At 48.7% G+C, this 10,896-nt stretch overlaps 1 long non-coding RNA gene across 2 annotated transcripts in view; it reads left to right on the forward strand.

The window, feature by feature from the left end:
• LOC149354209 (uncharacterized) overlaps positions 1 to 10,896 on the forward strand; it is an 84,726-nt gene that overhangs the window by 25,908 nt on the left and 47,922 nt on the right. For both annotated transcript variants that reach the window (XR_016291233.1, XR_016291232.1), the window contains exons 3-5: positions 869 to 1,067; positions 4,888 to 5,120; positions 6,833 to 7,003. This is a non-coding gene — a long non-coding RNA (uncharacterized LOC149354209). The remainder of the gene's footprint in view (positions 1 to 868; positions 1,068 to 4,887; positions 5,121 to 6,832; positions 7,004 to 10,896) is intronic.

Raw genomic sequence — 10,896 nt, forward strand, 5'->3', positions numbered from 1 at the left:
TTCTTGAGAGCTCCCCCACGCAACAGAATCAGGCTTGTGGATCGCGCTCCGCTAAAACTATGTGCTAAGACACCTGTCCTGTCTGCGTGGCGCTGGAGTTGTTCCAATGCGCAACGAAACCGAAAACTTGCCGAAACCATTTCTGACGCGACACCAGGCATCTTCTCTAGGCAGCCCCGTTGTGAACCCTTGTGTTCAGGTCGGATCGATGGCGCCACAGTGTTAGTGGCTTTCACAGTGAAAATAAATACATGTCCTTCCCGCAATGGACCACATGCCTCTAAGCTGTTAAGCCGTACATAGCTTCAGCGAGACTATTGGGGCTATGTATACTCTCGGTCAAAACTTGTCTGGCCGCATGACCGGCTTTTAAGAGCGTTATAGTGGAGAATTCACGGTACCCTTAATTAAGGACTAAAGCGACTCGAAAGGCTAGACTAAACGCTCCTCTTGCCTTAAAGAATTTTACAGCCTGAAGGGAGCCTAAAATGCTGTACTAAATGGATGCAAAGCAAACCCTTTGGCCGGTAGACTTTGCAATGTGTGCTGCAGTTTTGACGGTGAGGTGGAGACATTTTTCTCTGCTTCTTCATCCTTGCGTTCTTTTTTGTTCATGCAGACCGCTGGGAGCACTAAGCGATCTGCTCGACCTCACACCCTTCGGTCTGCCGCACCTGCGGTGTGCTTTGATCCGCCCATCTCAGTTTTTGGCGCTATTCACCCCTTACAGTCTGTATACATACTGATCGCATAGCATTCTATGCATGCTTTCGAACGCACCAAACTATGCCCTTTATTCTTCGTTTTTGTGCCAGCAGATGAGCTCAGTTGTTAGAATGCGCTTATGTGGGTCTGATCAAATTTCCAGGCAATTTTTGTTCGTATGCTCAAGGCATCATCAGCATGAGCTGCCACCACCACCGATGGGACAGGCCCGGTGAAGAAGCGACACGCGGAACGCGGAGGAGTCAGCTGGCTCCGCCTCTTTGCTCCCAAGCACCAGCCACGGATCCCCCGGCGAGGGCCAGCAGACCAGGCAGGAAGCTGATCTCGGAATACCTTCAGAGGCAGGAATCTCGCTGTATTCTTGGGATGCTTAAAGGGGTACTGACGCAAAATTGAGAATGCACACAAACGATATTTGTTTCATGGGTGATGCCTTCTAGAATGCTTCGGTAGAAAGCACTAGAGCCGAACATAATTTAATATGATATTGAATTCTGTCCGAGGAGACGCTCAGCATTTCAATCTGAATGGAGGGACGTAAAGGTCCTCTTGCCTCAATTATTGTGACGTCACCGAACCCAGTGGTTGTTTGCATGCAGGAACAAGCAGTGCTCTCCCGCGGTGCCAACTTGCTCAGAAATGTGGGAGCCCAGCAGTGCTGCCAACCTCCAGAGCCGCTTCTCCCCCAATTTGCAACCAAAAATTCCCTAGATTTCTCTAAACATGAAAAACAGTATTCAGTTGTATATTGTAAAATTGTATATTTATGCGTAATTCAGTAGCAAGTTTTATCTTGCAGCTACTCTATTACCAGATCTTGTTGAGTAAATTAGCTGTGTATTTGAAATGAAGGATGTAAAATGAACTTCTGAATGAAGCTACAAGTAAACTGTAGCACTCTTTGAAAATTACAAATTAAAGGCTCTATGTCGTATGTCTTTTTTTTTCACTGTACGCAAGATATTAGTAAACATGCATCGGCATGTGGAATTAATTGAATCTTTTTCCCTCATGTTGTGTCTGTTTAGACAACAGCCGAATGATATCATGTACAAAATGCCTGTGCCTGGAGGTCGCTTGAGGAGTGTACGGGAACTGCGATATAAAATCTGCTTGTTCATTTGCTGCGATTGCTCTAGAGGCTGGCTGACTTAACAGTTTTAATCAATAAAAGCAATGAAGCAGTGATTGGCTTTTGAATGCCTCTTGTGACCGTAACTCACTTTGTTCGTCGTGATGGAACTGGAAATTATGGTTTACGATTTTGAAGGGTCTAATGTCCCAAAGCGACCCAGGCTATCAAGGATGAAATAGTGAAGGGCTCTGGAAATTTCGCCCACCTGGGGTTCTTTAATGTGCACTCACATTGCACAGTACACGGGCCTCCAGAATTTTGCCTCCATTGAAATTCGACCGCCGAGGCCGAGATCGAAGCCTCGTCTTTCGGGTCAGCAGCCGAGCGCCATGACCACTGAGCCACCACGGCGGGTGGACTGGGAATTGTTCCCTTAGTTAGACCAGTTCAGATTTCCAACACGGTGCTTCTTTATAAAAAAAATGGCGCCCTTCTTTCCTAGTTATCAAAACAAACATGCAGATATGCTTACTAAACAGGAATTTCACGTCGTGCAGCGAGCTCCAAATACAGCGTGAGGAAGGGGTGCGCATGTTGAGAGAAGACGGTGGCGCGCGAGATCACATCAGTGGGTGCCACTGGCCACGTCAGGGACCATACACGTCTTACGTCCGTGTAAAGGCTGGTTCACATGCATGCAAGCGACTGAAAATTGAGAAGCGCAGCGCTGCAAAAATTTGTAACTCGTTGGAACATCGCTGCTCTGACTGCTGCAGAGCCCCCGTGATGGCTCTAAACAGCTTTTGCGCTGCAGCAACAAAGAGTTTTCACCTCCATGTGAAACAGGCTTTACTCGAGCACGTGGCGGTGTTGTGCGGGCCTCCGTCAGTTGTAGAGGAAAAAGAACGTAAAGCTTGTACTGTCTTCACAATTTGAGGGAGAAAAAATTGATTCTCTGAGCAAATGAAATTTCCTTAGATTATACAAACAATCCCCTTTGCCCTAAATGACGTCCAAATGCCCTAGATCTAGGGAAAAATCTCTAGGGTTGGCAGCACTGGAGCCCAGGTTGGCGGGTCGACCGCGACGTCAGTGTGCACTTGAGCGCTGGCACCAACGAAGATCGAAACTGCCACTACAAAATCGTTTGTAGTTAGCAGTGCGCATTGACGTTTTGAGCTAATTTTAGTGATCATTAGGCCCGAAGGCCTTTTTGCAGGACGAAAATAGGGACACCTCAAAATCATGTACCCTTTTCTGTGCCCGTTTAAGCTCGTTGTGCCGGGATGCTCTCACCGGCGACCTCTTTTAATAACCAAAGCACAGTGCTGCTTCTTGTTTGCGAGACACGTCGGTACGTCGCGGCCCGAGCACACTGCATAGGAAGAATATCTTACAGGAGCTCACGCCTTGTCTCTTTCTTCCAGTAGCAAGCACAAGCGACGGCAACCAATAGTCAGCTATTCTCACGTGGTCATGAGCATTCCGTACTATATATAGTCTGGAAATGCATATTCGCCTCCAGCGCATAGATTCTGCCCTCTTCTTTGTAGGTGGAGGTCACACTGGCTGGGGGAGGTCAGCGTGCACTGCATTTCTTAGCCACATGCGATGAAATTCAGACGCGAAAACGGGGACGCACCAGCTATGGCCTATTGATCTCCTAACTGTAGGCAGCAGCTAAGGGCCTTGAAATTCGCGACCAGAGCGTGCTGTGGAACTCGACTTCGGCATTTTGTCGCGTCTCGTAAATAATGCAATACAGCCAGCCATGCATGATTCTGTCCGTCGCCAACTGAAGGAACAGTGCTCTAAGAGGGAACAGCTCTTTGAGAATTTGGTGCTTTGTGATGGCGTGGTGTTAAGCATTTTGCTTAGTGCTGGTTTCACTTGCAAGGTGCGCCACTGCGAGTTGCGCCATTGCGACGGTCGTGCAATGCATCCACGGGGTGGTGGATGTACCGAAGGTTGCGCGTCCCTTTTACTTCATTTCGTTCTATGAACATTGTACATGAATTGACCATGCTAGAACTCCATTTCAACTGGTTAGGTAGATTCCGTTCAACGGGGCAATGAAGTGTCTTGCAGTTCGTCAATAATCGGTTCATGCTTACCCCTAATGTATGTTTAAATTTTCCAGAAAGAGAAATGCTCTGTCTTTGCAAAAACACTAGTTATGCAACATACCTGCTGATCACTGCCAGACTAAATAGTAAGATTGGATACTCATCTATCGAATCGAGTAATAACATAACCAATTATGCTAAAAGTTAGCAGGGGCAATGAAGTATGTAAGGGAAAATGAAAAGGTGTCGTGAACCTGTTCAAACTGTCCATATCCCTAAACACATACACTAACTGCACAAAAACGAATAGCTCTTGTTCAGTCTGTAGGTCTGCTCTCGAGAGCTGCTAACACGCTTCTTAAGTTATCTGATGAACTAAATGCGATTTCCCCTTTGGTGGGCCCCCCTCCCCCCCCCTCCCCCTCCCCTTTTTTCTGCATTTTCTTCTCGCTTGGTTTCACTTCATTCAAGCATCCTGAGCTGAGAATCGCAGTGAAAATTGTGTACAGTGATACTTGAACAACCACCTTTAGCGGTGGCTTAGTGATCTGAGCATCCGCCTAGCATGCGGAAGGTGCGGGGTTCGATCACCAGTGCCGCCGGGTACCCACCAGTGATACAATGGGCACAAACTTTCCCTTGGTCTGGTGCTCGGCTTGCTTAGGGTGGAATGCTTGGGAAATGGGTCTTTGACCCCACCTTGAGTAGGAGCACACCTTGCCATGTCGCTCTTTGGCTACAGATGCCCTTGCACCATAAAAATTCATCATCATCATCAATCAGCTCATTTAACAACCATTCTTGGCTGTGCATTCTTTGTTGTGCCCCTAACTGCATCTCATTTGAGAACGTACAGTTCACTTCCCGTGTGGTTCGGGGAATCGGATGAGCCCCAACATATTGCAGCTGCTCATAGGTTCTGAACTCAAAGCTTACAGGCATTTTTTTAAAGCAGATATGGACAAGCAACAAACCATTGTCCGTTTCGAAAGCAGAACGCTTTCTTGCACTCTATTTCAGACGGGGCAAGAGGACTATAGCTTCTGCCCTGCCGACTGCTTGCTGCTGGGACACCCATTCGGCAAAGAAGTGGAGCCATGGATTCCAGTCCCTAGCGAGGCGCATCGCACCCGGCTCTGCGGCAGTGGCTCCAACTTGTGCCACTGACAGATGTAATGTGGCGTCACCTGGCTTCAATTGGGCCTCTTCTGGGGCCCCTGCCTTCCGTAGACGCTCTCCCTCTCCCGCTCCCAGTGAGTGAACGTTCACGAAATGGGTTACACACCTGAAACTGCTTTCTTCCAAACGGTTCATATGATCGCAGGTTACTTACCGTAACTTTTATGTCTGGTTCGTAGCACAAGGAAATGCGTTACACGCGGGCTTCAAAATGAAATGGGTTGGTTTTTATATTTCTTTTGACAACACTTCGTCTTGATTTTTTATTCTGCATTGTTAGGCTTTTGGATGTCCACTTGGAATCTGAACCCAATGGAACTCAGAATGCTTGATGTATTCTTTAAGGAAGACCGAAAATTTTCCATCAGATGGTAACAATGTTGATCAGTCGGCTGGTCTGCAATGTTATTATTGATCGAAGTTATTTCACGGATCTGCTTTCCCTCTTGCATTGTAGATTATTGCCGACTGTTTCATTGGCAAAGGGAAACGTCTTCGCGCATGTGCGTGAGTGTGCATCAGTGAGTGTGCGTAGACACCTACAACCTCTGTTGATTGGTGCACATGCTAGGCTTAGATGTGTGTAGAGAGCAAAATTTTGCTGGCATGTTTTCTTCTGTTAAATGATAGTTTAGACATTATACCTGAATCACCCTGTAGTATTCCCCTATGATGGCTAAATAAATTATATTTTAATTTCTTCTCGATGCTGTTTTGGTTTCAGCTTCATCCAATTGAACAATGGCTTTGAAGTCAGTGGTGATTTTACGTCTTGTGATGCACAAAAAAACTGCAGTATTATCGCTGATATGTGGTTTAAAGTCACTACAACGGTTAAGCCAGGCTGCTTCAAGAGCTGGAAAGGCATTGAACGACGTATCAGCTGTGGTATTTCAGGTTTTTTTGTGCTTGACGTGCCTTAAAGCCACCTGTCCCGCCGCATTCATTCGGTTGATGGAATGGAAACCTAAATTTAGTGGTCGCAGGCAAATAGCATGCGATGATCTAGGTGTCCTAAGGTTTAATGCATCATAGTACAGAGAATAAAACATGCAACTAAAAATAAGTGCATGTACAGAGGGCAAAACACATGCCTAGAACGACTGAAATATCTGTCACATAACTCCCAAAGCAGTTATGACCAGGAAGGCAAAAAATGATGATGAAATCCTATGAGCTTAACTGCAAATGCTGACGTCCAGACCATACTGAACCAAATGTTATCACTAGATATCGCGTGCTTATCCCAAAACACGCCCAGAACGTGTTGTAGAGAAGCGCTTTGACCTCTTTACTTGAAGAACTTCAGGTGATCGAAATTTCCGTAGCCCTTCACTACGGCGACCCTCATACCTCATAGCCTGAGTCTCTTTGGGACGTTAAGCCCGATATCTCCAAAGCACCAACCTTTTAACCATTTTCGAGTAATAAAAACCAAATGCCAGCAGCTCCCGCTCTGGACACCGAACTTTTCGCAGTCATTGGCAAAGATATGCAGACGAAGATTTATATAGTTACGAAACAACCTGGGTCTAGCCACTTGTGCGGCTGTGGTAAAACAGAAAACGTTGTTTATAGATTTTCAGGTCTGGTCGATGTTGATGGCGCTTCGCGCAGGCAGCTGGAGAGTGCTGTGAAGGAATGGATAAGCTTCAAGACGCAAGGGGGCAGATAATAGAGTGGGAGGTCCCACCTACGGTCTTGTATGACGGGATTTCTTGCTATATATTCCTTGCGTAATTTGTTATTAATTGTCGCTAAACTTTCAACTTCAACCCTATTCTAGGGTGTCTCCTCCAAGCAAGCCAGCGTGGACCGGTTCTTCATGCTCCAGGCTGCGCTTCGGCAGCAGAGGGGTACAGCGCGGGCCGTACGACTCGGGTTCCTGGTACGCATGGCTCGTGGTACCTCGCAGGGGCGCCATAACAGGACTAGGAACAATTCCTTCGATTGATCCGTGAGTAGCACCCAACTTCCTGCGCCGGCCACCGATCAGGACTTTTTGAGTGCTCTGGACATTCCTTTTGGTTTTCTTCCGCTATATTAGTTGTTACAGCAGACGAGAGCAGGCAAGAGCTGCTACGGGGCATCTCGCCGGTGTCTTGCTCGAAGTTTGATGTCTAGCTAGCAAAAAAAACAATCACAAAAAATTTGCGAATAATCAGACAAAACGTCAGAGACTAGCAATAACGGCGTCGTAGGCACGAAAAATAGCCACCTAAAACTTATTTCTAACCAGAAATTTATACAAAAACTAGCAGTATACGTTTGCTCACAAGCAATATCAGCAGCTAGAAAACTGACGATGCACTTCGTGAAATGAGGCAGGATCTAATATGGTGTCCACCTCCTTCTGCTAAACACTAAATAACACAAGGGAAAGAAAGAAAAAAATTAAGTCCACTCTCTTCCCCACTCATTTATCTAGCTCAGGATTAGCTGTACACACAAGCCTCCACATGGTGTCAGCGTGCACGTTTTGGATCCCCTTTTTGTGTTGCACTTTTGCAAAGCCATCGTCCATCGAGTGAGCTTAGCGCTGTGCGGACTGCTCAGGGTGAAGGAGCGGATAGGACAATGATCAGTGATGATCACTCGCACATTAGTGCCGAACAACCACGCCTCGAGGGGGTTACGGCGCTCGGCTGCTGACCCGAAACAGGCGGGTTCGATGGAGGTGAAATTTTAGAGGCCCGTGTACTGTGCAATGTCAGTGCGCATCAAAGATCCTCAGGTGGTCGAAATTTCCGGAGCCGTTCAGTAAGGCGTCCCTCATAGCTTTGTCGCTTTGGGGCGTTAAACTCCCTTAAAACTTTTCCGACTCCCGAATAATTGCGTTAGGCTCCCTTTCACTGGTGGTCCAACGGGCTTGGGCCGGCCTCAGTTTCCTGCTCAAGAAAGCCACGGGGCACTCGTTACCCTCCTCGTCGAGTTGCGCTAGACACACGCCGACGGCGAAGTCGGACGCGTCGGTGGCAAGAACATATTATTGCATGGGGTCCGGTGGGCGTAGCGTCGTCGCAGAACTCAGCCTAACCTTGACTTCGTCGAATGCCTTCTGGGCCTCGTTTCTAGGGGAGCTGCTGCGGCGTCCGCCTCATAGTGAGGTTGTTCAAGGGAACCCCATCCTGCACGTAACCCGGTACATACTGACGATAATAGTTGGCTAACCTTAGAAGCTCGTCAGCTTTCGGTTCGTTTGGGGTGCGGCAATTTCTTGGATCGTTTGACCAGTTTGAACAACTTCTCTATGTGCTTGAGATGATCCTCCCATGTCCCAGAAAATATTGCAACGCCATCAATGTACGCAAAAGCATAATCGCGGTGGGGAGCCAGCACTTCGCTCATTATGCGCTGAAAAATGAAGCCAGCGTGTCCGAGGCAGATGGCATAACCCGCCACAACTACTGACCGTTTGGCTTTACGAATGCGGTGAGATCTTGTGTCGCCTCCTCTAGCCGCATCTGCCAACACGCCTTTAGCATGTATATCAGGGTGATTACTCCGTCTCTGCGACGCGCAGCAGGAACTCGTCGGATACGCTCATTGGGTATGCATCCAGTTCGGTGATACTGTTTTGTCTGAGGCAGTTGACACATACCGTATAAACGCGTGTAAGGGCCGCACTTTTTTTTCCAGATTCGGGAGCCAATTTTCGGGGTGCGGCCCATACACGCGATTTAGAAAAAAAAAATTTTTTTTAAAGCAAAAACACAGTAATCAGGGAATGAACGGCATTTATTCTGGTGCACCACTCATCCCAAAGAAGCCGCGCAGCATGTCCGCTGTCAACGCGTAGCCGTTGTTCCGTATTTCCATCACTAGCAGAGCAGTTCGGGAAACTCACACGGCTCGCCTCGGAAAGCTCGTTTTTTGCAGCTTGTGTTTCTCAATGCACCCTTTTGATTGCACGGTCATCGGACGCACTTCTCGGCCAGGTCGAGTTCCCTGCCCGCCGCACGCTTGCCGCGTTCGAGAGCTAACTCCCAGCCGTGTAGCTGATAAGGTGCTTACTCGGGGGCAGCACGCGAAAGCCGCCACAACTACAGCGATGCACTAATCCGCCATAAAAGGCTGGAGCTGGCGATACTGATGCAGATTAGATAGCAGGAAGTCGCGGGGGGGGGGGGGGGGGGGGGGGGGGATGATGGCTGTGGCCTCGGGCGCCATCCATGGACGGTTTTTGGAAGCTCTTGTGCGCGTGCTTGGCCTCCGCGATCAAGCGCTCCGCGATCGAGCGCACCGTTGTTCGCACAGCCGGAGCCGATCGCGGAGGCCACGGCGCGTGCATTTAGAAGGCTATTCCCGCCTGGGTCATGGAAAGTTCGTGTGCGGCCCTTACACGGATTTTTTTTTTTTTTAAACATTGCCTTCGGGAAAACGGGGTGCGGCCCATACACGGGTGCGGCCCTTACACGCATTTATACGGTAGTCTCACTCCTCCATACCACTTCGCCACTCAGACCACCGGATGAGCATACGTGCTCTCCACCGGATACACGAGACCCCACTTTCTGAGCTCTGTTCTACTCCTTTTCTGAAAGCCGTCGGTGCCTTGTACGGATAGACTTGCTGCGCCTACCTAGAGCTAGATGCTGTCCAAGCCTATGTTTCATTGGCGTGGCCTGTCTCCAAAGACTCGTGTGTTTCTGGCCAGCTAGCGCATCAATCTCCGAACGTTGAGGCACACTGAGATGATTCAGTGTGCCAGGCGGCAAGTCGCTGCTTGGGTTCTCATGAGAAGGAAAGGTTGGCATGTGACCTAATTCCTCATCACCTTCAAATCATTAACCCAACAGCACTCACCTGCGTGTGGTAAGGTCGCAGCTTATTGGCGTGTTCCGAATGGCACGACCGTTCTTCTAACCTGTCGGCGTAGGTATCTGGGTGCAACTGCTTAATGACCCTGACAGGCCGTCCACCTGCTTTAGCCACAATGCATGTTCGTCCTCAGCGAAACTCATGGCTGTTGCTCTGAGACTGTAGGGTCGGTATATGCACGCCGAGCCATTTCTGCACTTTAGTCAGCCGCTACACTGGCCTCAGCCATCCTTTTGCGTAACTTCTGCATGTGCTGAGCCGCGGGGACTCCTAATGAGTCCAGGACTGCCCATTCTCCTGTCCAAAATTTCTGCGGGATGGTGAGCGGCTCGATCTGCAACCTTCCGTACATCAGCTCGAATGGCGATCTACCCGTAGTAGCCTTTACTTACTTGTGTTCTTCGCGCTGCCACGTCATCGATCCACCGACCTCAAATGGCGCTGCTACATGAGCAATGACCTATCTGTCCACGCTGCGACTGCTTTTCGCCGCCTGCCTAGGCGGTGCTGCACCCTACGTGCATCCCTTTGCAATGTGCCCGCATACATGGCACTTAAAGCATTGTTTTCTGCACCGCGATTCGGGGATAGCGTTTTCTGAAGTGCGCGTTGTCGGTCTCCCTTCAGCTGTTGGTCTCCCTTAATAAGCTGTCAGCATTGTACTCACACCTGCCATCCTTCCCACTGCTACTCTGCACCTGACAATCTCTTCGTATGCCTGTGCTATTGCAGGAACATAGTCGGGCTTACGAAGCCCTCGCTTTTTACTTTGTTTAGCCACAATATGTGCTCTCGCGTCTGGACTGAGGCATCCCTTCAGAAGGTTTGAGACGACCAGCCGTATGAACTTTTCCACGTGTTAACTTCAGTGCTTTCTGCTTAGTACTCTAAATAATTTTCCAATCTGACCGCGAATTGCTCCCACGTCTCTTCCGGCCTGTTGTTGGAAGACTGGAATAGACGTTTGTATTCCGCAACTGACAGCCTGAGGCCTGCCCAAATTTAGCTTTTTAGGATGGCGTTAATGTA

Source organism: Amblyomma mixtum, chromosome 3, assembly GCF_055824585.1.
Source record: "Amblyomma mixtum isolate Tamu chromosome 3, ASM5582458v1, whole genome shotgun sequence".
Taxonomy (NCBI): domain Eukaryota; kingdom Metazoa; phylum Arthropoda; class Arachnida; order Ixodida; family Ixodidae; genus Amblyomma; species Amblyomma mixtum.